Source organism: Poecilia reticulata, chromosome 2 (genome assembly GCF_904066995.2).
Source record: "Poecilia reticulata chromosome 2, P_reticulata-male-v2, whole genome shotgun sequence".
NCBI lineage: Eukaryota > Metazoa > Chordata > Actinopteri > Cyprinodontiformes > Poeciliidae > Poecilia > Poecilia reticulata.
Window position 1 is genome coordinate 42,207,261 of NC_088831.1, and position 27,269 is coordinate 42,234,529.

The window sequence follows — 27,269 nt, forward strand, 5'->3', positions numbered from 1 at the left end:
TGAGCTTAGAGGGATTTATGAAGACACACAAAGACAAACCTTTTATTGGTCTATGCTTGGCTATTTGCTGTGTTTCTATTACAGATGTGTGCAAAGTTTTCTGATATTTCACAAGCATCAAAAAAGACAGTTTTGAAATTGCTGCATTTCCATTAAATGAGAAACGTGAGTACGTTTATTCAAACGCAAGTCATTTAAAAACAAGCAGCTCCATTTTTCTCCTACAACTTCCTGTTTTGTACTTCATCATTTCTACCAGTAGTAACATCCCGTTGTTGATCAGGTGACGAGAAAAGAGTGTTTCTATTGCAGTTTTGCAAATTTTGATACAACTGAAAAACCAACTCAGCCTAGAACAAAAACTTTTTTTATCAAAGTTTCTTCTAAACCGACGTGTTTCCTGTAAGTTAATTTATTTTTATAATTCCAATTTGATGCCGTTTCCTCAAAGAGCTCTCTCTGTGAATCTCCCTCTCAGCTCCTTCAGACTAGCCAGCAGCAATCAGCAAACACCTGGTGGAGCTTTGCATCTGCTGAGCTCATTATAGCAGCTACTTCTCAGTGAAACGCTGATAAAAATGTTAAAGGGTTAATAGGAGAACCATGACTTTCTGGAGGCGGAGTTTTAGAAAGAGCAGGAGATTCTTAAAGAGACAGAGTCCTAATTTACGAAGTCAAATTTCTTTTAAGTCATATTTGATATCCATACATGGGTATCCTTTTAAAGGTGCTTGGCGACTGAATGCTGCTTCTCCATGTTTGGTTCACTTCGATTTATTTTAACCTGATCTCACAAATCTTTACCTCTCGGCTGTTTCACCCCCAAGTTCCTCTTCTCCGTCCTTGTCGCTCGGTGTTTTTGGCAAACAGGTTCTGTGTGTGTGTGTGTGCACTTCGATTTCAGCTTCGATTGACTTTCTTCTGCGCTTGTTTACCCAAACATGAACTGTAACGACGCGGCGGCCGGGTGAGCACAAAGGCTGACCTATGCGGACTGAATGCTAACGCGGGCGAAGGAACGCCGGGGCAAACGCGACGACAAATACCCGGGAAGCACTTAAAAACGCAGCCGGAGCTGTTGACTCGCTGGTCCGTCTGGGACGAGAGCCGGAGCCGGAGTGACGGGGGTGAAAACGAAGCGCTCCGCCGCCGACCGCCTCGATCAATGAAGGGCACTTATGAGAAGAATGCGCGCTGCTTGGAGGGTCTGGCATGAATGCCCCAGCATTATTTTATTTTTAATCTAGCGTGTTTTCCTGTGGCGTCCTTCCTTCCAGGAGAGGAGTCTCGCTGGAATGTCCCTCCGCTTGACTTTTTTTGCAAACAAGCTGCACAAACTGAGTTATTGAAATCCTCTGCAAGTGAAACATTTCTTCCAGTGGTTTGTTGTGCAGCTCTGAAGGTGATGCTCAGGCTGTAATCAAAGAAGCATTGATGTTCTGCTCCAACACCTTGACGGGGAAAATGGGGCCTTTGTCTGAACCTCTTTGATTATTTCTCCTGCTAATGGCTGCACTTGAGTCAATAAAGTCTGATTATGGGTGTGTGGGTTTTTTTGTTTTGTTTTGTTTACTGAGCTGCACTTTCAGCAGTTGCCACCCATGACTATATTTGACTTGAGCTGAACAAAAATGTAACTGCCCACAAGATTCCCAGATAGTCTGGCAGCATTTAGGTTTGACCTCTGACCTCAGCGGGAGTGTTGGTAGGCTGTGGGAACAGAGGAGATGGTAAATTAGGGGTCTACCCCTTTATCTGCAGGAATGGGCTTTCAGAGAGGGGGCGGCGGAGGAAGGAAAGTGTTAACAGGAAGATGAGGGACGGAAAGGAGAAAATATACAAGAATACGGTGCAAAGGTTGGTCATTTATTTTGTTTTTTCTCTAATATACACAGAGCCAGAACTATTCGTACACAGTCAGCTATACGCCACATTTATTTTTAGTTCATAAGCGAGTTGAACCGACTTTTTATAGCCATCAGGAAACTGAAATTATCTGCAGGATTGTTTCATTTCATATAAAGTTTATGCTTTTCATTAGGGTTGGGGCTTTGAGAGGAATGGATGCTTAAGTTTTAGATAAATTTACGGATCCCAGGATGAGTTTGGATGTGTTTCAGTAAAACTAGGTGCAAGTTTGAGGTTTTTCCTCCTTCACTATCTGGTGAACAGCAACTGTTTTTCTTTACTAAATCGAATAAAGTCTGTCCGACAGTTTTATTTTTGTACTCGACATTTCTGAAATTAAGATTCCTTTTACACTTTTTAACTGAAACTTAATTTTCCCTAAATTTTTGGAATATTTTTATGCATCCAAGCAAATATTGTGATAAATCTCTATCTCTAGTTCCACCAATATGAGAGCAACACAAAGTTTGTCATTTGAAAATGTTGAATCCGTAGCTTTTCATGTAAAATCGCCAAAAACGCAGCAGAAACTCCCAAGAGGCTCCAGCACAAAACAAAGATGTTAACATTTCCTCTGATGATGACATGAAATGTTAAAACATCTCTTGTGTTTGCATTCATCACTACAACGACGTTTAATGATTCATCTTATTCACGTTTTAATTGAATCTCTTATTTAACGGAAACACTGCAATTGTAAAATTGTGTTTTTTCGCATATTTATATTAGAAATGCGACAAAAAATCCAAAGAGTTATTTTTTGGTTACACAGTAAAAATGCCAGTGTTGAATTAACACCCAAAAGTGTCAATATGTGTCCAAGTCAGGTGTTAAATTCAACAATACAGAGTCACATTAACATTTACAACGGTGCTGGTGTTAAAATACATTAAAAGTAACATCAGTGTAGTGTTGATCACAAAACATAATGTGGTGTTAAAAAAGTAAATAATTGAGCCACAAGATGTCAACATCAATCAAATCCAGTGGAAAAAATTCAAAATAATACACAGAAATGGAAAGTTTAACTTTTCTTAAACCCATTTCAGTTTTATAAACTAATGTTAATTTAACAAAAAAAAAGGGTGTCAAACTTTTAACACTTTCAAAAGTGTTACTTTAACACCTACTGACTTGGACACATATAGACACTTTTGGGTGTTAATTCAATACTGGCATTTTTACTGTGTATAAAGAAATGGAGAATATTTGTAGCAGTCTGTATGAGACTTTCAACCCAAACCAAGCAAAGCGTAACCAACTGTGAAGCAGGGGAGTGGTGGAATCATGCTGTGGGAGATGAAAACACAGTATTTGTTCTGAACTCTGTTGCAGTCGGTTGGATCTGTTGGCAGTGAAGGCCTTCATTGTCAATAATGGCGGCAAACAAGAATCAGTAGCACTTAGTGAAAGATAAGTTATCTGTAAACATTCAGATTAAGAGTCGTTTTTGTTCAGTATGATCAGATGAGTGAAGAAACGGCAAACTGACACCTCAGTGTAACTCTCTTTCCTTCTAATCACTCATCTGTGAACCCTCTGTAACCCCCCCGCTGTGACCTTTGCCCCCCCCACAGCCATCTGCCTGCTGACAGGTGAGGCGCCCCAACAGAAACGAACTGTGACGACAGCGAAGTGGCCGCCGCCACTGTTTACACCAGGAGCGTAAGGTAAAGAGTGTGTGTGCTCGCGAGCTTTTCGCGTTGACCTCCCACTGGGATTCCCACACCAAACCCACCTGAAAAAATACAAAAAGGTAGAAAAACAATCAACCAGAGTCTGTTAAAACACCAACACAAACACTCCCAAACAGAGATTCAGCTGATTCTGATGCCTTGGAGTCGACACCAGCTCATACACACACACACACACACACACACACACACACACACACACACACACACACACACACACACACACACACACACACACACACACACACAGGACATTAAGTCAGTCTGTGAAAAGGACTTTTATTTCCTAAGTGCTGATCCTTCCTCCACCTCTTTTTGTCACTTACAAAAGCAACAAAACAAACGTCGCGATGCTAATCGATGCTCAACGAATCTAATTTCAACGTGAACAGAGTTGCTGGAAGCACAAGTAAAGATTTATTTTATTTGAAGGGGTGACCATAAGACTGACATGACACCGTCATAAACATGGCATAACACCTGACATGAACATAATGAATGTTTTTATGAATGTTTATGACAGTTGTCATGAAGTGTCATTGGGTAAATAAAGACACTTTTAATGCAAAGTTGCTCTAAAAGTTGCATTGAAAGTCCATTAAAAATGCCAACTTTGCATTAAATTATCATAATTTACAAAATCATGCAAAGTTGGCACTTTGTGGGCACTCATCATTTTTGATTATCCACCTAAAACAACAGTCAGTTACAATAAGACTCATTTGAATATAGATGAAAAAAGTACAAATTGAATTGGCAGATTTTTTTATTTAAAGCAGAAAAAAAACTGGAAAAATGTTCCAGTTCCAGTGGAACTAGAACTTTTTATCAATATTAAGAGATTATAAACTTACAACAAGCTTGTATATTTTGCTGAAAAGTTAAGTTTAGAGTTAGTTTAGTCTCATTTGAAGTGTACTGTGATATTTGCACTAGAACGTAGACCAAAACATTTGGTACGATTTTGTGTTTTGCAGTGCAGTTATCAACCTACCAGCCAACAAAGCACAGCAATACTCGGTAAACGGTGATTATTCCTGAAATTTTCTTTAATTTAATCAGAAATGTTCTGGTGTTCTGTCCAAGGACCGTAAAAGTAACAAGTAATGGTTGTACTTTTTAAATCGGTCCTTTGAGCTTTGACAGATTTGAAGGTGACCACAAGAAACTAACTTCGACAAGAGCAGATGTAGAAAATGTTTCTGGCATTCTGTGTTTGACTTTTTATGATTGGTAATTTTCTACTGTAGGGTTGAACACGCAGCACTGAGTCATTACTGATCATAAAAATGATGAAATCCATACTTTTTATTTCTCAGACCTATTTTCATTCCAAAACTACGGTACTCTCAGTCCTGCGTATTCCTTAGGGAAGCCAATGTTTCTTCTTTGGTGGTTCTTCGTAACTGGGAAAAGATTTAATTCCTCCAAAGACGAGAAATACAAGCTTACACTGCAAAAACATAAAATGCCACCAAATATGGTTGCTCTACTTTCACGTGGAAACATCTTAATAAACTTCAAATATAACAAAACTAACTTTTTAGTAAGATATAGAACGTTGTTTTAAGTGAATAATTCTTGAATTTTGATGGAGAGTTCTCGTTCTGCTGGTAGATTATTTCACTTATAAAATTGGAAAAAGTGAAACAATCTGCCATTGGAAGTAGTAAATTTTTTAAAATCAATATTAAGGAATTATTCACATAAAACAATCTTATATCTTTCTGAAAAACTACTGGTTTGTCGTATTTTAAGTGTATTAAGACGACTGCACAAGATACAAGACCAAAACACTTGGTAAGACTTTGTGTTACACTACAAAAACACCAAATTTTACCAAATATTTTCATCTAGTTTCTAGCACCAACATCCTAGTTCAACTGAAATGAGACAAAACTAACTTATTAGTAACTCTTCTTCAAGATATACATACATTTAAAGTCAACAATCCCTTACTATTGATGAAAAAATGCTAATTTCATTTGCAGATTATTTCACTTATAATAAGATTTTTCCCATAAGTGAAATAATCTGCCGATGAAATTAGTACTTTTTCATCAATAGTAAGGGATTGTTGACTTTAAATAAGGTCCTGCATCTTGTTGGAAAGTTCCCTGTAAGTTAGTTTTGTATGATTTCAGGTGAATTAAGAGATTTAAACTAGATGAAAATACTTGGTAAGACTTTGTGTTTTTGCAGTGTAACCACTTGTTCTAATATAAATATCACTACATCCCAAATCAAACTGCTTTGCTGCAGTTTCTGCCTTCATATCGGAAGTTGCAAACATCAGTCGTATTTTCCGCAGGAATAAGTTTGACTCTCCATGACTGCAGATTAGCTTGGTGAGCATTGAGAGATGATCACTTTAGATCAGTGGTTCTTAACCTGGTTCGATCGAACTCCAGGGGTTCGGTGAGTCGGTCTCAGGGGTTCGGCGGAGCCTCTGCCGCGGAGGTAAAGACACACTTCTGTAAAGTTGTGATGACACCCCGCTTCGCCATCACTTACCTTGCTTAGCCAATCAGAGGATCGCGTTACATTGCTTAGCCAATCAGAGGATCACGTTACATTGCTTAGCCAATCAGAGGATCATGTTTCATTGCTTAGCCAATCAGAGGATCATGTTACATTGCTGAGCCAATCAGAGGATCACGTTACATTGCTTAGCCAATCAGAGGATCACGTTACATTGCTTAGCCAATCAGAGGATCACGTTACATTGCTTAGCCAATCAGAGCTGTGGAGGAGCCCTGATTGAAGGAGCTCCACTCTCAGCATGGATTTGAACTTGTGTCTTTAATTACTGAAGCAAAACTCACAGTTTTTACCAAATTCTGTAGCTTTCGGTGTATTTCTAAATCTGCTCCTTCGTTGCATCTTTTCTGGGTTTGTTACTGCCTCTAGTGGTGTGGAGGTGGTAACACAGCTAATATAATTACATTACTAAATCAGAATACCACAAAGTCTATATTAGTTATTATTAATTTTTCATTCTCTTAAGAATGTGGAGCTAATTAAATAATCTAAACAAGACCTTAAAGTGGTTCCAGTTTCTCTCGATGGCCAACCTGTTGAAACTGGCAGATTTTAAATACCTTGGGTCGTTCATGGACAGTCGGCTCAACTTTGCTGAAAACACTGACTATATTTTGAAGAACTGTTCTCAGAGACTCCACCTTTTAGGAAGACTTGGTGATCTTAAAATGATATGTCTTGAATTTGGGGGGAAACAATAATATTTTATTTATCACTACATAAGGGTTCAGTGAATGCGCATATGAATCTGAGTGGGTTCGGTACCTCAAAAAGGTTAAGAACCACTGCTTTAGAGATTAAAATGAACGATGGGATCAAGGCTAACGCCTCCAAACGGTTTTTATTTCTTGTACCTGCTCTGGATTCTCCACTGTGTGTCTGTTGTGTATAGAGGCGTTATGTTTTATTGAACAGAGCTGTTGCAGTAAACGCAGCAGAGGTCACGATCTGTGGCTGGGAGCGCAGCGAGTTTCTGACCCGCTCGCTCAGATGCACGCCGTCCATGCATGGCAACAACATGAACAACCCAAACGAAGCAGAGTTCATATTCAGGACTCATCGATCTGTTGCCTCTTCCTGTGGTACAAACTCAGATTTTATTGACATGGGAAGGGATGAACCCTGACAGATCCGTCGCTCTGCATACACTGGACCCACACAGTAACGCTGCGCAGACGGTTTACGCTATGAAATCTCAATTCCTCACTAAGACCCTGAAAAAATGATGCAAGAATAAATTTGGAGTGCATTTTTGGATTTTTTAAACTGCGTTAAGTTAGACTTTTGTTGAAAGGGAATCTATAAGTCAAAGTTTATATATAATATTTATAAAAACCTGAGCTGACCATAGTGCTTTGCAACTATCACAACATCAACATTAATTAAAATTATGTTTGTTAAAGTAATAAAACGATTAATACCAAAAAGCCAGACTTATTTCAGCTACAGTGATTTCCCAAAGACTCAAATCATTGAAATGCTAATATCCACCTATTTTTATTTATTAAAAATGTCGCACATATGCCTGAAAAACGGCAGGCAGTCTCCTATTTTTTGGGGTAGATGATTTTATTTTAGTTTATATTTAATTGATGATCTTGGAAAACATTTTTATGCAATAATAATCAACAAAAGCAGGATATGCTCCCTCTTCTAAAAAATTAGTTTCAATTAGCCAAGTTAGAAATAAAAGGTGCGTCCAAGTCTTCGTTTGAATTCCTCCTATTTGCAGAAACTAAAATAAAAGCAGAAAAAATGGAAATAAAAAGACTAATGCTTTGAGTTGCATCTTGTATTTAGGATGACTTTAATTTTTGAGTCAAAATGTCCTAACACCACAAAACTCGCACAACGCCACATCGATCTACATCAAATCATATTAAGGTATTAGAAAGGCCTAGTCAAAGTCTAAATGTATGAGAGTTGGTGTTAAATTTCAGACTTTTTCTTTCACTCCACTCTAATTGGCTAAAATAAAAATGATTGTAATGAGACAAAACGTGGAATATTTAAAAGCAGTGTGAATATTCTTTGAAATCGCTGCACCAGACGTTACATTTTAATTTCTGAAATGTAGCACATCAATCAATCAATCAAATTTTATTTGTATAGCACATTTCAGCAGCAAGGCATTTCAAAGTGCTTTACATAATTAAAATAAAAACAGCATGTGACATTGAATAAACGGTGAGAAAGAGGAAAAAGAGATAAAAACATTAAAACCCCTTTAGGACTTCGATTAAACGTCGTTTAACTGGGATTCTAACCCTCAGGGACTTTAGTCAAAAACACCGTTTGACAAGGACTCCAACCTCTAGGTTTTTAGTTGAAACGCTGTCAACTGGGACTCTAAACCCCGTAGAACTTTAGTTAAACGTCGTTTAACTGGGACGTTTTCCGGGGGGCTTTACATAATTAAAACATAGACAAGAAATAAAAAGAAATTAAAAATATTAAAGACATAAAAACATGGAAGACATCAAAACCCGCACTCTAACCCTAATTTAGCCATAAGCAACTCTAAACAGGTGGGTTTTAAGTTGAGATTTAAAGGCACCCAGTGTTTCAGCACATCTCTGCTGCTCACGTCTCCTGACTTCATCTGGTCGTTTCACCACATCAGTAAAACAGTAAACCTGCCCGTCTGTCATGCTAACCTGAATTATGGATGAATTTGGGGAATTCTGTGCTGATCAGTATGCCAAACACAATCACAGCCATCACTGCTGGAACAATAAAAACCACCTGATTTCTCCTCTGGAGGACATTCCCCTCACACAGTGAAACATCCTGCAGCTCTGACAAACACCAACCTGTTCGCTCCCCGCTGCGGGTTTCATGAGATTCTTCCAACAAATTAAGATTTTCATCGTTTCTTGGAGCTTGGTCAAGGATGCTGGGAGTTTTTTTTTGCTTTTCCGATGCACTATACTCGTTTTCTGCTCAGACTCTAACCAGGGGCTCTCCTTCTCGCTGATGACGGGTTTGGGCTCCTGTCTGCTGGATTTATTTATTTCTGACTCCTTAGAGAGCGGCGTGGAGAGGAAGGGTGGAGTAAGGGGGACTGGATGGGTATCATCGTCTTACAAGAACACAGAACACACTGTTAGCGTGTTCTACAGAGAAACCGTTGTGAAAAACAACTGATGCACTGCAAAAACACCAAATCTTACCAAATATTTGCTCACTTGAAATAATCAGTCAGTGCAACCTGCTGATTTTTATTCATATTCAATAATTATTCATTTAAACTCCTGTGTTTTACTGAAAAGTTACTCGTAAGTTAGTTTTGTTTTATCTTAAATGTATTGAGATGTTTTCACCAAAAATACTTGGTAAGATTTGGTGTTTTTGCAGGGAAACATTTCCTTCATTCCACACTGTAAAAACACAAAATCTTACAAAGTTTTTCTGGTTTAGCTTCTGGTGGAGACATTTTAGTTCACTTGAAATAAGACAAGTTGAACTAAGAAGAAACTTTTCAGCAAATATATGAGCTTGTTTTAAGTAACTAATTCCTTAAAATTGATTTAAAAAAGAACTAGTTCCCCTTGCAGATTATTTAACTTGTAATAAGATATTTTTCTCATGTTATAAATTCAACAATCTGCCAGTGGAACTAGAACTTTTTAATCATTATTAAGGAATTATTGACTTAAAATAAGATCACATATCCTGCTGAAAATCTTAAGCAAGATGTTTCTCCCCTAGAAAATAGACCAAAATTACTTGGTAACATTTTGTGTTTTTGCAGTGTGCATTTATGTACTTTTTAAAATAAATAATTCCTATATAAGTTAAGGTTCCCCCCTTCATGTAACAACATCCAACCAGGATTTTGCATCATCTTGCTAAAGTCTGTTAATAATTTTTCTATTTTGATGGTGCAAAAGTTGTTTTACATAAATGTTGGTTCAGCAAGTAAAATTTTACTTATTTATCTGAGTACAAATACAAACATTTCTCCAAATTTTTTAACATTTAATACTCTGTACAGTTGTGAGCTAAACGTTTTAGTTTAATGTTTCAACATGCTGTTACATAGTAACAAAATTAAAAGTATAGAATAGCTTAAGTTGGCAAAAATAGGAAAATGAAAGAACTGCTATTCGCCCCACGGAGCAGTGACTTAGGGAACTGCGCTGACCTTTGACCTTCTGGTGTCTAAAGGCCAGCAGCAAACATCAGGTTTCTCTGGGGAGTTAATTAGGAGTCAGATGTTACCATTACTTACTTATGACTGAGCAGAGCAGCTCCTCTTCTGCAAACATAAATTTATTTTATTAAAAACATGACATTTTTAAAGTGCACTCTAAACGAACACACCTGCATTTTCAAACGTAGAAATGCAAAGCAGTCGTTTGATTTTCTCATGAATTCTTCCTCCTGGTCTCCAGGCTCTTCCCATCATTCCCAGTGGACCCACTGGTGAAACGTCTGTCCCAGCAGCAGAAGTAAAGACACTTACGGCCTCGTTACTAAAGCTGTTTGGTAAGTTTGGAAAATTTCACACTTCGTACGACTTCATGAGGCAGAGCAGTTAAAACGCAGTGAGGAAGGTGCTGGACGTGGATTCTCACTTCATCCCTCGACTCAGAAACCAGTAGAACGCCTCGCCAATTAAACCAGTGGATGCTGTTACTGGGACGACGTCCAGCTGCTGTTAAACAGTTTCACTCAGAGATCCTGTTTAATTCTGAAAAATGACAATACATTTTACTCCAGGGTTTCTGATCCTCACCAGTCAAATAGATGCTCAAATATAACAGAATAATACAGAAATAGGTCAGTTCAAACATTTTCACATTCTTATAATGTTTTCATAAATGTTGCCATTTTTGTCCCTCTAAACCACAGATGTCAAACTCAAGGCCCGGGGGCCAAATCTGGCCCGCTGTAGCTTTTTATGTGGCCCTCTGGACTCCAAATTACATCAATAAGTCCTTCCAGTTTTTCACAAATCTGCAAAAATCACACAAAATCAACAAATTTCCACATTTTTTCCTGATTTTACTGCTAATTTTCTCAAAATTGGTCAAAAACGTTGAATCCTTAACTGATACGACGGGTGATAGTCACATTTGACATCATACATTAGTGTAAATATTGTAAAAGAATAACGATTACAAATATTTCTTAATATTCACCACAAAATCTGTCATTTTGATTGCAAAAATAAACACTAAAATAATCACAAATCTCAGAGGAACAGCTATTTATTGATATTTTAACAGTTTTATTGGTTTTATCAATAGATTCTGGTGCAACCGGCCCTTTAAGAACATTCAGATTTTTGATTCGGCCCAAAATAAAAATGAGTTTGACACCACTGCTCTAAACACTAGAGGGACAATATAATTACACATGTATTTTTTTCTCTTTATTTCTATACATTAAGTTGATAAATATCCTGAAAAATTGCCCAATCTGTTGTACTTTCTCATTAATTTGCACATCATTAAAATCTATATATATATATTCAACACTCTGTTTTCTATAATAAAATAAAATTATGAAAATAAAGTAAAAATATTACGAGAATAAATTTCTAATATTACGACTTTATTCTTGTATTATTCCGTCGATCTCCTTGTACAACTTTATCCTCATAATTTTATTATTTTAAAATGTTTCTGTTTCTTTTAGTTCCTGTTTTCCTGGGGAGCAGCTGAGACTCCAGTCAGACTCTTAATTAAACCAGAATCAATCAAGCAATCAAATTTACTAGCATAAAGCAGTTTTCATTATAAAATCGGATCAAATTGTTGTACAGAATTACAAACAACAAACTCACAAAGACAAAAAAAATGGCTTTAAGGAAAAAAAAAAACTTTCCCCCAACAGGGAAAAACACAGAAATGTAAGTATTAAAAAGATGATGCAGTTGAGGAAATGCAGATAAAAAGAAGATGCAACTCTAAGCAACCTCTGGGTGACAGTCGTGTACTTAAATCACGAAAACACTTTTACTGACATTGAATTTCAGCCTATTATAGAAAATAACTCATAAAAGTGGATGGAAAATGTGAGAGTGGTGGGTCAACTGACTGGTACAAAACTCCCTGTGAAGGCCCGCTCCGGTCCAAATGAGGAGTGAAATGACCAAACCTGCTAAAGACGCCCTCCTCTACCGCCTGTCCTCAAATCTGACTGGATTTTAACAGCTTTAATCTGATGACACCAGAACCCGACAGCCCCCACTCCCACAGCATCCCCTTACAGGTTGCCTCGAGGTCCCAAACCTAAGCCTGGTCCAGATCCATAGCACACTGCTGGACCAGAGAACCAAACTCCCCCAAACCCGCTCAGCGGTCCACAGATCTGGTCCTCCTTAATCCAAGAGATCCAGTTGATCTCGTAACCTGAGAATAAAGTTTCCCATGGAGGCCGAAGGTCCCTTTCTGCTCCCTTTTCTTTCTACCCCGGTGTCGTTCCCGTCATGTATGCAGCATGGAAGAAACATCTGAACCACGAGCGTCTTCGGTCCGCGTTAATCAAGCTCTAGTTTGGTTTCTCTCAAAAGGTCCGTTTGGTTTTGGGAGGAACATGAAATCGACCGAAAAAACAAACTCTGGTCCGCCTACGAACCTCGGCCTCGGTTCGGCTGAAGTGATCTATGGCGCGGTTCGAATGCATATTGGACGGCAAGTGGACCAGAGACTGTTTTAATACACACAGTTACAAAGTCCAGGAACTTTGTAACTGACAGCCATCTTGGCAGGCAGTTGCTATGACAACCAGCTTAGAAGTAGCTCTCGCCTTGTTTCTATCCAACTTATAAAAAGTATAAGTACAGTACAACTATTACTCAATCACAATTTTGGAGTACTCTATGCAGAATTATGGGTAAAATACTCATATTTAATACTAGCATATTAATATGTAGCACTATTTTGCTCGTTTTACATTAGCCTTAGCTTAGCTAATGTAGCTTTATCTGCTAGCTAAGACGGACATGAAGCAACAGTATTTTTTAATTCACACAGGGAGTTTGTACATTGTACGTATTGCAGAGCATTCTGGGTAAATACAACTAAAGCAAACATACTAGCCGATCGCTAGCAGGAGAAATGACTTATTTTTTACAGTAAACAAAAATGAAATCCTACAACCACTAAAATCTTTAAATTGTACGAAGAAGAAAGTTTGGCCTCACGTCGTCTTTGAAGGTTTTCGTGTCGTTTCCTGCAGTGGTTCTTGGTGCAGCGCCCCCACAGGTGAGGAGGGAAACAGGTTTTTCAATTAGTTTTGATCGTTCGACACAATAAATGTTGCAAATTTGGCCCCCAATTGAGCTGAATCTACCAGACCGTCAGATGGGAAAACAGCGCAGGAAGATCTCATCCACTCGGTGCTCTGGCTCTGGCGACCGTTCAAACAACGTCAGCGACCTCCAGACTTTACTGCTTCCTGTGCTGACATTCAGTCCAGCTTTGCCCCGAGTCTGGGGCTGCAGTACTTCGTACATTGTCACTCATGAATCCTTTAATAATTAAAGACATCTGGTTTTATTTCTTCAATAAGCAAAATACAAATTGATCCATAAAGATCCGAGCAGCCAGACCCATCAATCCACCTTGTTGTTCCCAGTTTGACTATTTTCTTTCTCTCAGCTCCAGATTGCACACGGTTTGTTGGTCTCATTGTGGTAAACAAATGTCTCCTCAGGAAATGTAACACTATAAAATGCAACGATCCGCAGTACGTATGCTTCTTGATTCGTCTTATTATTTTAGATATCTCTGATTTCATAAACAGAGATAAAAGGCCGTTTTGAGGAAAACTGGCTCAGAGAACTAATGAGGCTCAATTATAGAAAATAAACACAAGAATAAAGAAAAGAAAAGATAAGTAGGAAGCTATAAGGAATCATAATAAAGAACAAAATGAAAGTGAATCAAAATGCTGCTCAATCATGTATTAAATCAGAATAGTTATTTATCAAGTGGGGAAAACCCGCCTGTTACAGCAGCACAGCAACAATCTGTACCGAACTGAATAATAAAATATATATAACAATATAATTGTATATCAGTGATGTATAAAATTGAATAGAAACCTCTATATGTATTTACTTTAAATTTTTTTTTTTTTTTTTTGCTGTTACAGAAGCAAGATCCAAGTTTATTTTATGTAACTTTTATTGAAAATTTTGTTTTTTGGGTTTTTTTTTTTTTACATATTTTTTGAACTGTCACCATGTTTTGACAGATAATCTGTGAAAAGATTGCTTTGTTTTTTTAACCACAGTCTGAAGAAATGCGCCGGTCCCGACTAAAAACAACCAATCAGAGCCAGGAGGCGGGGCTTATCGCTGTCAATCAAGCTCATGTTCAAGCTGCTAATTTATTTTATTCTGCTTCATTTTATTTTATGATTTTTTTTATAACAGAAAAACATTTTACCGTTACAGGGAAACCGTTTATCTGCCGTCATCGGTGGCTATGCTAACTAGCTTAGCATTCAGAACAGTGTGATTGACAGCGCTAAGACCCGCCTCCTGGCTCTGATTGGTCGTTTCTCGTTAGCTCTGGGAGAAGTCAGAGCAGCCAGATCTTTTCTCATACCGTTATGACACAGTATCAGTTTCAACAAATATGTAAAAATTATATTTTATAAAACTTAAATACAGCTGCTTTAACAGCCATTCTGTTAATGGCTAAACCTTTAAAGAAGCTAAATTTATACAAACATTGAAAACATAATATTTATTCCCCCATCATTGTTGACTGACATCTAATCCTTAACAACCAGAACATGGCAGCCTTTGCTCTGCTGAGTTATTGTAGAGAAGCCAGGCTGCAGAACGGGAGTATTTTTGTTTAGCAGGGCAGGGCAGTTCATGCTCTCAGAGGCAGACAGACAGGCCGGGCCAGTATATATTTACCCAAACGGAGGGGAGAGGAAGAGAGGGTTTGGTTACAACAACACGCTGAGCTGCAGGGAAAAGGGGCATCACACGTCCAGGACGAGCCTGCAAGGCTGGGAGGAACGTCTGCTCTAAGGATGTTGTTCTTAGTGCTAAATGTGTCTCTTTCTATAAGGAACCCAAAGTTTTGCTGGTCTTTTGTATTCATCTTGACATTTGGTTGAAAAAAAAGAACATTTTATGAGCTTTTAGTTTACTCACAATGCGGAAAATTGACACTGCAGCATTAAAAGAGGTTTTTCAAAGCAGTCAGCAGAAAGAAATAATGAAATAAAGACCTAAAGGAAAACTGCTGGGTCATTTATTTACAGTGTGACACCAGATTTATTTCCCATGCTAAGCTAATTTGTGGCGCTGTTTACATTTATTGAAGGTTTTCAGTGTACAGGTGTAACTTTTACTGTCACTGATGCGGCTGAGCCTCTGGGACAAACAGCAGTGGGATAAAAAAATACCTCCTAAAACTTTAACGCAGCTGTTTTATCAATACTTAACAATGAACTAAACATGTAATACTTTAACTACTTTAACTAAACATGTAAAGTTGTCAGATTTCTTGTTTGAAATCAATGTGTAAATTACTACAGATCCAAATCTTATCAAGGGTTTTTGTGAGTTTGCCTTATTAAAATACATTTTGCAAATTTTCTAGGAATGAATTAGAGAATAAATTTACTAAATTTAGTAAATTCTGAGCACTGAATCATTATTTAGGTCCTACTTATTAATTTAGTTGAGTTTAATAAATTAAAAGTAATCATTTGAGTAAAAGTCACTGGTTTGATGCAAGAGAATGGAAAAGGTGTGTTTGTTTCGAGATTAATCATTAGTGTTGATAAAAAACAGAAATAAGAAACCCAGTTAAAATCACATGTGAATAACATCATTCTCAAATTCAAAAATACTTTATTGATCCCAAAGGAAAACTAAATGTAACTCATATTAATTCAGACTCTTCAAAGAGTTGTTGCGATAGGTTTTTGAAAATCATGGCGTCTACTTCCTGTCGTCTTCTTCGTGGTTTCCAACAGTAGTAACATCCGGTTGATCATGTGACTTGTGTTATGCGGGAAAAGTGTTTCCACTGCAGCTCTGCAAAACAAACTAATTTCAATACGACCAAAGCGAGTTTAAGTACATTTATTTTCAAAATGTGAAATTGAGCAATAGGAATTCAGTGATTGTAGGTTTGTGTTGAGAAATAAAAAATAAAATCTGTACTTTGCTCTTTTCCTTCAGTATCTGTTTCTCTGCTGTTTTAACGAATCAACAGACCGGGTTCCGATTGGATGGAGTTCACTGTAAACCAGTGGTTCTTAACCTGGGTTTGATCGAACCCCAGGGGTTTGATGAGTCGGTCTCAGGGGTTCGGGGGAGCATCTGCTACGGAGGTAAAGACACACTTGTGTAAGTCGTGATGACGCCACGCTTTGCCATCACTTGCTGCAGAGGATCACGTTACATAGCTTAGCCAATCAGAGGATCACGTTACATTGCTTAGCCAATCAGAGGATCACGTTTCATTGCTTAGCCAATCAGAGGATCACGTTACATTGCTTAGCCAATCAGAGGATCACGTTACATTGCTTAGCCAATCAGAGGATCACGTTACATTGCTTAGCCAATCAGAGGATCACGTTACATAGCTTAGCCAATCAGAGGATCACGTTACATTGCTTAGCCAATCAGAGCTGTGGAGGAGCCCTGATTGAAGGAGCTCCACTCTCAGCATGGATTTGAACTTTTGTCTTTAATTACTTCAGCAAAGCTCAGTTTTTACCAAATTCTATAGTCTAAATCTGCTCCTTAGTCGCATCTTTTCGGGGTTGCTACTGCCTCTAGTGGTGTGGGGGTGGTAACACAGCTAATATAATTACATTACTAAATCAGAATACCGCAAAGTATTTTGTGTGTCGGGGGGTTGGAATAAGAAGGGTTCGGTGAATGCGCATATGCAACTGGGGGGTTCGGTACCTCCAAAAAAGGTTAAGAACCACTGCTGTAAAGCGAATGAAAAGCAGCAGCAGCAGCTTTAGGTTTCAGATGGAGGACCCTGCCACACAAACAATGTCCTGAAGACAAACAAACATTTGGCCTCTGTGACCCTGAATGTCAGAAATACAATAAGAGTATTCTTCCTGCAACACAGTGAGCATACTCACACATGCTCATGTGAAATCTCAGGCGTGAAAGCACATGCGCACATGCAGTATCGTATGCTCACATCACGCTGTGGGGCGTAATGTGTAGGAACAGGTACACACCCACACACGCTGCCGCACCGCTCAGTGGAAATGAGCTGAGACAATGTTTGTTAGTGTTTCTGATGAGGAAAATGAAAAATAATGAGCCCGCCGCCTCGTCTTTGTTTCTCAGACTTCGACTGGTTTCCCTTTTCTCCTCATTAGTAAAGAATGCGTTCCAGACGACTCCGTTTTTCCGTGTTCGCTTTTAGACCTGGAAGTGTTTCTGGGTAGTAGACGTCTGCTGCCAGGAGACGACAACGGCAAGTTTTACAGATCCGCCAGCAGACAGGTCACCTCTCATGAGGTCAAAGGTCAAGTGCATGTAAAGAGCTGCAGACGCATCAATAATCATGAAGCGAACCATGTATTTTACAACAGTGAGAGTTGTAATGGAGCGCTGATGTGTAGCGTGGTCATTGAACGTGAACAGCTTACTGTTTTATTTTGGCTGTTTTTCTTATATTGACCAGAAAAGATGAATAAAAACCATTTTTTGTACAAAGACGGCTGCAGACATCATCTGCGCCTGATCCAGTATCGTTTCATACCGAGATTGTGTCACTCAATGTTAAATATTTCCCCATTAATTGTATCTTTTTGTTCTGTTAATGACGATAAAATGTTATAAATGTAATTTTTATAGACTCAGATGATTATGGTTTATGAATTATGACCAAAAGAACAAGATCCAGGAACTAAGCAGCCAAGATGAGCTTCCTTATTGACACAGTTCAGATTTTTTTGACTAAAATCTAATTTTTTGCAGAGTTATTTATTAAATTCGACCCCAATTGAACTGACGTGTGAACGTTTTATGACCTCGGAGTGTTTAGGGAAGTAATGATGTCTTGTTTATGGATTTTAAAGGTATTGAACAACGAGAGCCGATCGTCACTAAATCATATGAAAGAAAATAATGAAAAGTGTCGGCACTACTCGCCTCAGTCAATAAGCAAAAAGAAACTGAGCAAAAACAGAAAAGAGTTCCAGATCCAAAGCTACTGCTGACCAGAAACACGCAGACGGAGATTTTTCTGTCTTACAATGAAAACATCCTTGAGATAAAGACGATCATAGCAACCGAACATTGTGGTGGGAGTGTGATGATCTGCTTTAGGATGTTTTCTTCAGCCTTAACTGATGGGCGGCCTAGTCAAAGTAGAGACCTAAATCCCATTTAGACGCTGTGGCATAATCTTAATAGTTTGTTTCTGATTAAAAATGCTACAATATGACTGAATTTAAAATCAATTTTTGCAAAGAAGAGCAGGCCAAAACTACACAACACCCAATAAATCATCTTTCATAAACTTTATTTTGCATCTACAAAATAAAGTTAATCTCTCTGAAACCAAAAAAGTAAAGACTTTAGACCAAATATAGAGAAAAATCAGAGGACAGGACCTGAGACAGACATTCTATATTTGATCTTTTCCTGTGTTGCGCTGTGTGATCGGTGCTAAGCACGTCTGAGCAGAGCCGCGGTTATCTGCAGCTCCATTCGTCAGGCCGTCAGCGGCTCCTCTCATCGCTCTCCAAGCTCTCCGTATGGCTCTTGTTATGTCGAATCCTGGAATGCGAGGTGCATGCTTGGCGAAAGACTCCCTCATCGCTGAGATTAGACATATGGGAACGTGTGTGTGTGTGTGTGTGTATCAACAAGAGTTTGATGCGTTCAACATGATTAGAAAATAGTTTCCTCGTGCACAGATCCTAATCTGTCCTGCCAACACCAACAGCTTGAGTGCTGCATGATTGCTTGGGACACTTGAGTGCAGTGAAAACATTGTGATATGATAAAAATCTAAATGCATGCTCTGCTTTAAGCTTCAACTTCGCCGTTTTCTTTTTTTTGTTGTTTTTTTTCCACTAATCGTCTTATTTGTCCAAACGTTTCCCTTAAAGCTCAGAAACGGTTCCAGGGTGGAGCGCTGATGCTCACACTCTGAACACAGTAGCTAATAAGTGCGTATAATTACCGAAAGGCCCGGGGTTATTTCGGATTCCTGTGTGGGGGTTTAATAAGTTGTCAGGTGATGTGCTGACGCTCCGCATTTGTGCAGCCATCATTCAGTCTGCCTGTGCGCTCCGGGGCGGGGGGTGTGGCTCGGCGTGACGGCGTGTGTCACATGGAGGTAATTTTAGCTGGCAGATGACTGAGGTGAGAGGTGGTGAAAGCGCCACTAAAGGAAGGCGGGGGGTGACAAGTTTGTTGCTGACATAAACAGAGTTGAGCGTTAATGACTGTAACGCTAAAGCACACAAAGCGGCTGCTGTCTCTTTATGTAGTGGGATTATTTTAAGGAGTTTGGTAAAATGGGGACGATTATGTTTCCTTGAACAAGTCGGGATAGATTTATGGGCGATACGAAACATGTTCATTACATTTTGTTTGCTCAAAGTCATTCTTAGATGATGATATTTTACCTGTTTTAGGGCCTCCTGTCACTTTAAATCCAAATAAGCTGCCCCAACTCGACGTTTACATGAAAATGGCTGCCAACAGATGCGTAGTTATACAACCGTACACCTTTGAAAAGCATAAGTGGAGCCCTCTGCACAACTAACAAGAATGCAGCAAGTGTTTTCTGAATGGTAAGTCAACAGCAAAACTTATTTTCCAGCAGCCATTGTACAGCGCATAATACCAGCTGACTAGCTCAACAAATGTGAGGTTTTTAAAACAACTCATTTTCCGGACACCAAAAAAATGAACATACTGCTAAACTTATTGTTTTTTAAGCACTTGTCTGTTTTTCGAAGCAAAAAAGACCCAAATAGAACTAAAAATCGTGACAAATGTGAATTTCACATAAGAGATCCTCTATAAAATATGGAGGAACTTTTATCCAAGTCCTCGTTTTTCATCTTTGACATTATTTTTGCATATTTTATGTTTTTACAGTAATTCAGCAAAGGTTATGAGTAGTATCACAAAAAAACTTTAAAGTATTTCTTCGCGAAACGCAACAACGCGGCTAGTATTTATGCTAATCTCATCTGAGTCGTCACTGTGTGTAACCACCGTCTTTTGGGATGCTTTCGCTGCAGCTGATTCATCGTTACCATGGAGATCTATGGCTGCGTCTCCAAATGACGCTTTTCTCAATTTAAGGGTGTAATCATCAAGCTGTGTTGGTTTTCATATGCATATTTCTGATATGTAGCTCAGGTTACTGTACGCCGTGTGCAGTGAAATGTTTAAAATGCAAAATGTGATGTAACCAGGCTGAACAGGACTTTGCGTGTTTCCAGAGGATTTGTTTTAGTTTCAGGCGAGCATGACTTCATGTAAGTTGCACTAAACATCCCTCAGGCTTGAGTTCAGCGGTTCAGGACGCCGTTCAAACGTTTCCGGGGATGAGTAAAGCTTTCCTGGTAGGGATGGATGCCTCAGCGCCGATCGTCAGGGTAAATAGTTTCGGTTGGTTTTAGACGTTCCCGACTTACGGTGAACAAATTCTCAGGATTCCAGTCTGAGAACTTAAAAACATTAAAACATTTTAGTTTTGTTTCCCTTTTGTTAAATTTTTCTGTGACGGAACCAAACATGCGGGTTGGTGCTGTGAAGTTTGGTTGCAACACACAGTGTTTATTAATTAAGTAATAAACTTAATTTGTTTTTTTTTAACAGACATGAATTATATTTTTGATGAAGAGTTGAGAGTAAACAGGCTCAGTTGTATTTTGTTGCACAAACGACATGCAAAAGTTAAAAAAACAGAGAAATTAATTTATCTGAATAAATTTGATACTTTAAACTTCCTTTCCACGTTTTCAAATCAACTTTTTTATTATAATTTATGGCAAAACATTCAGCTCAGAGTGTGATGATGTCACTCACACATGTTGAGTTATGGACATTTTTTGTTTTGAACTGCAGGAAAAAAAGAGGAGTACATTTCAACAAAAACAGAAAATAAAGAACTGGTAAATACTTTGAAAAGTAAAAAATTTGCTGGAAAAAAGAGAAACTTTTAGGATTTTTTTAAAATCCTAAAAGTTTAAAAACTTTAAAAACTCATTTTTAAAGTTTAAAAACTTTAAAAATGAAGCACAATTTACTGAGTTTTTACACAGATATTTTACTGTTTTAAAGTCTTTGAATTTTTCTTCACTGCACTTTATCATTTTTAGTGCCTGAAATTCTCGTCTATCTCAGGCCGAATATTTTACTTTTTCCCAGTCAAGTCTCAAGGTTCAGTGTCTCTTTTACTCTGATGCCGTCATTGAAACTTATCTTGAACTCGACAATTTCTCCGAAGGACAGAAAAGAGCTTTAATCCCACGCAAACCGTTATTAGGCTCAAATTATCCATAAAAACGGTAAACATGAGGTCACATTCCAGCCCGCTGCAGTAATCCCAGACATCAACGTCCTTCCTTCACTCCTGCTTTGCCTCGTCGTCACACCTCATTCGTCCCCGACCCGCGGGGCAGCGCTCCAAATTGGCAGGTCAGAGGTCGGCCGTTCAGCTTTCAGTGAGGCCATGTTGGAGTTTTACTGTCATCAAAGCGAGACGGTCCAAGGCGAACGCGGCGTTCAGGGGGGGGGGGAGCTCATTCTGCTGGTGTTCACAGCAGTTTGGTTCCTTTTTACTGGGATCACTGGGAAAACAAAACACACTGGGATGAGCTTCATCTCCACTCAGATCGATTACGATGTAAATTCAACGCAGTTTCAACTTTTCATTACCCAAAGCAGGTTTTCTTTTTTAAGGCATTTTTCTGTTTCATCTCATTTCTTTTACTGTTGGGTAACTTATATCTAGTTACATTTAGTTACATCTAATTACATTTAGATACATTTAGTTACATTTAGTTACATCTAGCTACGTGTAGTTACATTTAGTAACATTTAGTTATATCTAGTTACATTTAGTTACATCTAGTTACATTTAGATACATTTAGTTACACCTAGTTACGTGTAGTTACATTTAGTTACATTTAGTAACATTTAGTTACATCTAGTTACATTTAGTAACATCTGGTTACATCTAGTTACATTTAGTAACATTTAGTAACATTTAGTTATATCTAGTTACATTTAGTTACATCTAGTTACATTTAGTAACATTTAGTTACATCTAGTTACGTGTAGTTACGTGTAGTTACATTTAGTTATATGTAGTTACATTTAGTAACTTTTAGTTACATCTAGTTACATCTAGTTACATTTAGTAACATTTAGTTACATCTAGTTACATTTAGTTACATTTAGTTACATCTGGTTACATTTACTTGAGTAACTTTCAGTATATATTTATGCTGTACTTTTGACTTTTACGTGAGTAATTTTATTATGAAGTATTTCTTGTCTTACTTTAGTAAAGTTTCTGGATTTTCTACCCTCTGAATGAAAAACAAACATGTTTTAACCAACAGAAACAAACTCACCTGCAGTTTTTGTTAACGTTTAATTTATTTATTTTTTATTGAATGAAACTGATTTAGAAAAATTTTCTGTTGCGTAATTTTATTTTCTGTTAATTAAATGAATTATTGTCATTTTGGTTCTTAAAATACCAAAATTTCCTCTTTGTACTTTTGATGCAGTTTTTAAATATTGACTGATAATTTCATCAGTCACTCCGTACAGTTTTCTCTTTCTTGAGTAATTTCTTGGACGGCCACTTTTTACTTTTACCTGAGTAAAAGAATATGTTGAAGTAGTTCTTGTCTTACTTCAGTACAATTTTTGGTACCACTGGTGCGTTCACATTAGTCCTGTTTAATCCACTCCAAAAGCAGGAAGTGGACTACAAATCAGGGCATTCTGGGTAAATACAAGCAAAACAAACGGGCCAGAGGGAGAGAAACGGCTCATCGTCTTCTACGAAAGACAAAAGAGAAATCCAACAATCGCTCAAAATTTGGCGCCACTTATTGTCGTCTTCAGATGTTTTCGCGTCGTTCTTGGTGCAGCGCCCCCACAGGCGAAGAGGGGAACAGTTATTTTGTGCAAGTGAACAGCAGCAGCTGAAAATGCAACAAATGTTTCAACTTTGGTTCCCAACCGGACCATCAGGTGTGAAAACAACCCGAGAAGGCCTTCCTGCACGGTTTACCGTTATCATGATTGATTGATAAAAGAGCCTGGCAGTCATTTGCTTTAATTAAAAATGAGAAATGCATGAATGCGTTCTCCTCCAGAGGGAACCCAGCCCTTCCCCTCAGGGTGGTTGGAGCTGGATCAACCCCCCTGCCCCCTCACACACACACACACACACACACACACACACTCACACTCACAAACACCAAAACCACTGCTGGTGCAACAAGTTCCTTCTTTATTACTCGTTTACTAAAGCTGACTCATTTCAGTCCCACATTTAAAAACCCACTTAAGCAACAGAAAGGGGAGCATTATCCCTTTTCATGGAGAAGAAACCATCCCATACAAACATCTAATCCTTTCTGGAAGCTAACTGTCCAAATTTCCCTCCACACAGTCAGAAAGACTGACTTTAAATCCCCCTTTTGCCCCTTAGACCTCATTTTTAACCCTCAGTCTTATGAACGGTGGTTTTCCAGTTGTTACGGTGGACCTGAGGGAGACGGCAGGGCCACATGCTGCGTTCCAGCTCCTCAAAATGGAGAAAATCTCATTTCAAGTATGAACTCGTCACCTTTAAAAGGAGCTGGAAACACAATACTGTCTAGAGTCAGTGTTTATCTTTCTGACAACTTTTTACTTTTACTCTTAATGTTGTAATCTGTACTTTCTACTCCTTACATTTTCACATATGGCTCTTTACTTGCATGATGGAAAAAATATTGATGGAAAAAATCCACTGCTCACACAAAAAGTGTGTTATGGTGGAAATTCACCGTTCAGTTTAATGCAACTAAAGCAGAGCAGAAGAAGAAGAACACCAACCAACATGGCCGACGCAGGATTCTCCCCGTCTCTTTCCTTAATTTGAAGACCTTCCATGTTTTTGGTTCACAGAGGATTAGTGACGAAAGTTCAATCTAAATGATCCTGACATTTGGTTTGAATATAAAATAGACAGTGTCAGTATTTTTCTTACATTTCTACACCAACACAGAGCAAAAGAAAAAAGGAAGAAGATTTTTTTATATATTTTAAACTTATCAAGTCATTTTGTCTTCTTGAAGTTTTACTTTTTGTCCAGCCGATATTTTTACTTTGACTAGACTATTTTCCCATGTAAGTATCTGTTCTTCTACTTTAGTAGAGAATGTGATCACTTTTGAGAGCGCTGATGAAAACCTCAGCAGGAAATTCACTAGAAGTTGTGAGTTGGAAATCTGAAGAATCCAGACCAGCAGAGTAAAAGTTTACGACAAGGTAAAACCGATACTGCAGCTATTTAGTATGTTTTAATGATTCCATCCCAGTTTGAAGATATAAAAATATAGTTTCAGTGACATAAATCCTCTTCATCTGGTGTTTTACATCGTCTCACCTGGCTCAGCTGCTTCTCTGTGCCTCCAGTCTGACGGATGGAGGGACAGAAACACGAAAAGCAGCCAAACTCGTTTAGTTTACATGGGTTCGCTGTGACAAAGTGGTTCAGTTTGTGTTCACCACTTGTCCCTTATTCTTTCTCATTCACTTATTTTTATATTTGGTTATAATAATTAATTCAAATATTGCCATTTTGCTTCACTTACTATCCCGGGTTTGTTTGTGTTGGCATTATGTTGCAAGATCTATCTGTTTAGGTTAAAGTTATTATTTCTGGATTATGGGTTGAAGTTGTTTCAAGGTGTATTTACTTTTCTTTGTACTCACATCATTTGTCCTTGTAGATCTGCAGGAGTATGGGAGAGGCCGGCCCAGTACTTCCTGGTTAAATGGCTGGATGATGTCAGTGATTACCTTATTGGGTTCTACCAATTAGAGGGTTTTTCTTTTGTGTATTGTTTGTTTGTTTTCCTTTTAAAAATAACCTTTTGAGTTATCTTGTATTATGTAATTTATTTTGCAGATAACTTCATTATGTAGGAGTTTGTAAATTGATTTGTAGTTTTTTGTGTTTCTCTGTTTAAATGTTTTTGACCTGTTCCTTGGTGGCTGTGTCCAATCGAGCACAGGTGTGGTGCCAATTTTGTATAAAAACAGTGAGCTTTTGGATGCTGGGAGAGAAGTCAGAGTAAAGACTGAATAAAAAAAAGTAATTGGAAGAAACTGATGGGCTGCACAGTGGCGCAGTTGGTAGAGCTGTTGCCTTGCAGCAAGAAGGTTCTGGGTTCGATTCCCGGCCCCGGTCTTTCTGCATGGAGTTTGCATGTTCTCCCTGTGTGTGCGTGGGTTTTCTCCGGGTACTCCGGTTTCCTCCCACAGTCCAAAGACATGACTGTCAGGTTAATTGGCCTCTCCAAATTGCCCCTAGGTGTGAGTGTGTGTGTGCATGGTTGTGTGTCCTGTGTGTCTCTGTGTTGCCCTGCGACAGACTGGCGACCTGTCCAGGGTGACCCCGCCTCTCGCCCGAAACGTTGGCTGGAGATGGGCACCAGCACCCCTCCCGACCCCACTGAGGGAAAAAGGGCGCAAGAAAATGGATGGATGGATGGAAGAAACTGAAGCGGTGGCAGGTCCTGATTTTCTGCTCACCTCTGATCCTTGAGCCTAAACTACCTTACATTCGCCGGACTCGAGCTGACGTGTTGCATCCATCCCCAGGTTGCTCCTGAAAGGCCTGGATTGTCTCCCGACCCTGCAGCTGCAGAAAGCAGACGTTTAATTGACAGGTTGTAAAGGTGAGACTTCAGTGTGGCCAAAAGCCTGCAGCAAATCAAGCCGAGGAGAGGCAGGAGCCGCCGACGCCGGAGACCAGAGAGCCAAGAGAGGCTGCTCAGTGTCAGCGGATGGGAACCGATGAAACAAATTCAAAGTTGCGGAAATGAGACTCCATGTTAGGTGAGACGCAGCAGAACCGACAGCCGAGGAATGTCGCATTGACCTCGATGCTCTCACAGCGGAGAGACGTTTTCCTGGCAGCAAGTCGCCACATTTGTTTTAGTTGTCGTTTGTTTCTTGATCTATGTCGTTCTCTTGTTTTTCCTTTTTCGCTCACGTCTGACGATGTTTGAATTTGACGTGTCGGACATGTCTGCACACACTCCTTCCAGCAAACAGGAAAAAAGTGGTACAGTAGCTAAATGACTTTTAATGACTGTGGCTCACATAAAGGAGGGGGTGGCGTTAACAGCAGCCGCTCAGTTCTGTTAATGGAAAATCTCCTCCAAAGACGATTAAAATGTGACTAAGAGACAAACGATGTGTTTCTGACAGACCTGGAGGTGAGGTGAGGTTAGGTTACGATCCCAAACTTATTAAGATTAAGTATTTGGTTCTCATCACCGTCGTAAACCAATCAATCAAGTTTATTTGTCCAGCACATTTTGCCAACCAGGCAGTTTAAAGTGCTTCGCATCGTAAAAACAGAGAAATAAGGAGACCTATTATACAAAACTCACATTTTGGATGTTTTTGGACTTTAATTTGGGTTTCTGCTCCTTCTTTAGACAGCACAGACCATTTCTGGGAATGAGCCGTTTCAAAAACCTTCAGAATGTAGCTTCACAAATCAGCAGGCACTGCCTGTTACCTAGCAACCCTGCCTGAGTTCTGCCCCGTTACCTAGCAACCCAAGCTGAGATCCAGCATGTTTGGTCAGCTGGTTTTACTGCTGTGTGCGCTGTACAATGGCTGCTGGAAATGAAAAGTGTCTAGTTGTTGACTTATCATCCAGAAACCACTCGCTGAGCAGGAGGCGCTACTAATGCTTTTCAAAAGCATTCTGTTTGCAGTCTTTTTCACATGCGGGTGTAACCATGGAGTTGGGGGCGTGGTCAGCAGCAGCTTATTTGGATTTAAAGTAACAATAGGCCCTTAAACAGCTAAAATCTCCTTATCTAAGAATCATTTTTGTGCAAAAAATGTAATGAATTTGTTTTGTATCGCCCATAGATTAACG

General features: G+C 38.8%; 1 long non-coding RNA gene across 5 annotated transcripts in view; it reads left to right on the forward strand.

Moving 5' to 3' along the window:
- LOC103461797 (uncharacterized) overlaps positions 1 to 27,269 on the forward strand; it is an 82,315-nt gene that overhangs the window by 42,330 nt on the left and 12,716 nt on the right. For 4 of the 5 annotated variants that reach the window (XR_014086663.1, XR_533194.3, XR_014086662.1 and 1 more), the window contains 3 exons: positions 1,762 to 1,857; positions 3,486 to 3,578; positions 10,541 to 10,634. This is a non-coding gene — a long non-coding RNA (uncharacterized LOC103461797). The remainder of the gene's footprint in view (positions 1 to 1,761; positions 1,858 to 3,485; positions 3,579 to 10,540; positions 10,635 to 27,269) is intronic. The other variant, XR_533195.3, reaches the window with a different exon arrangement.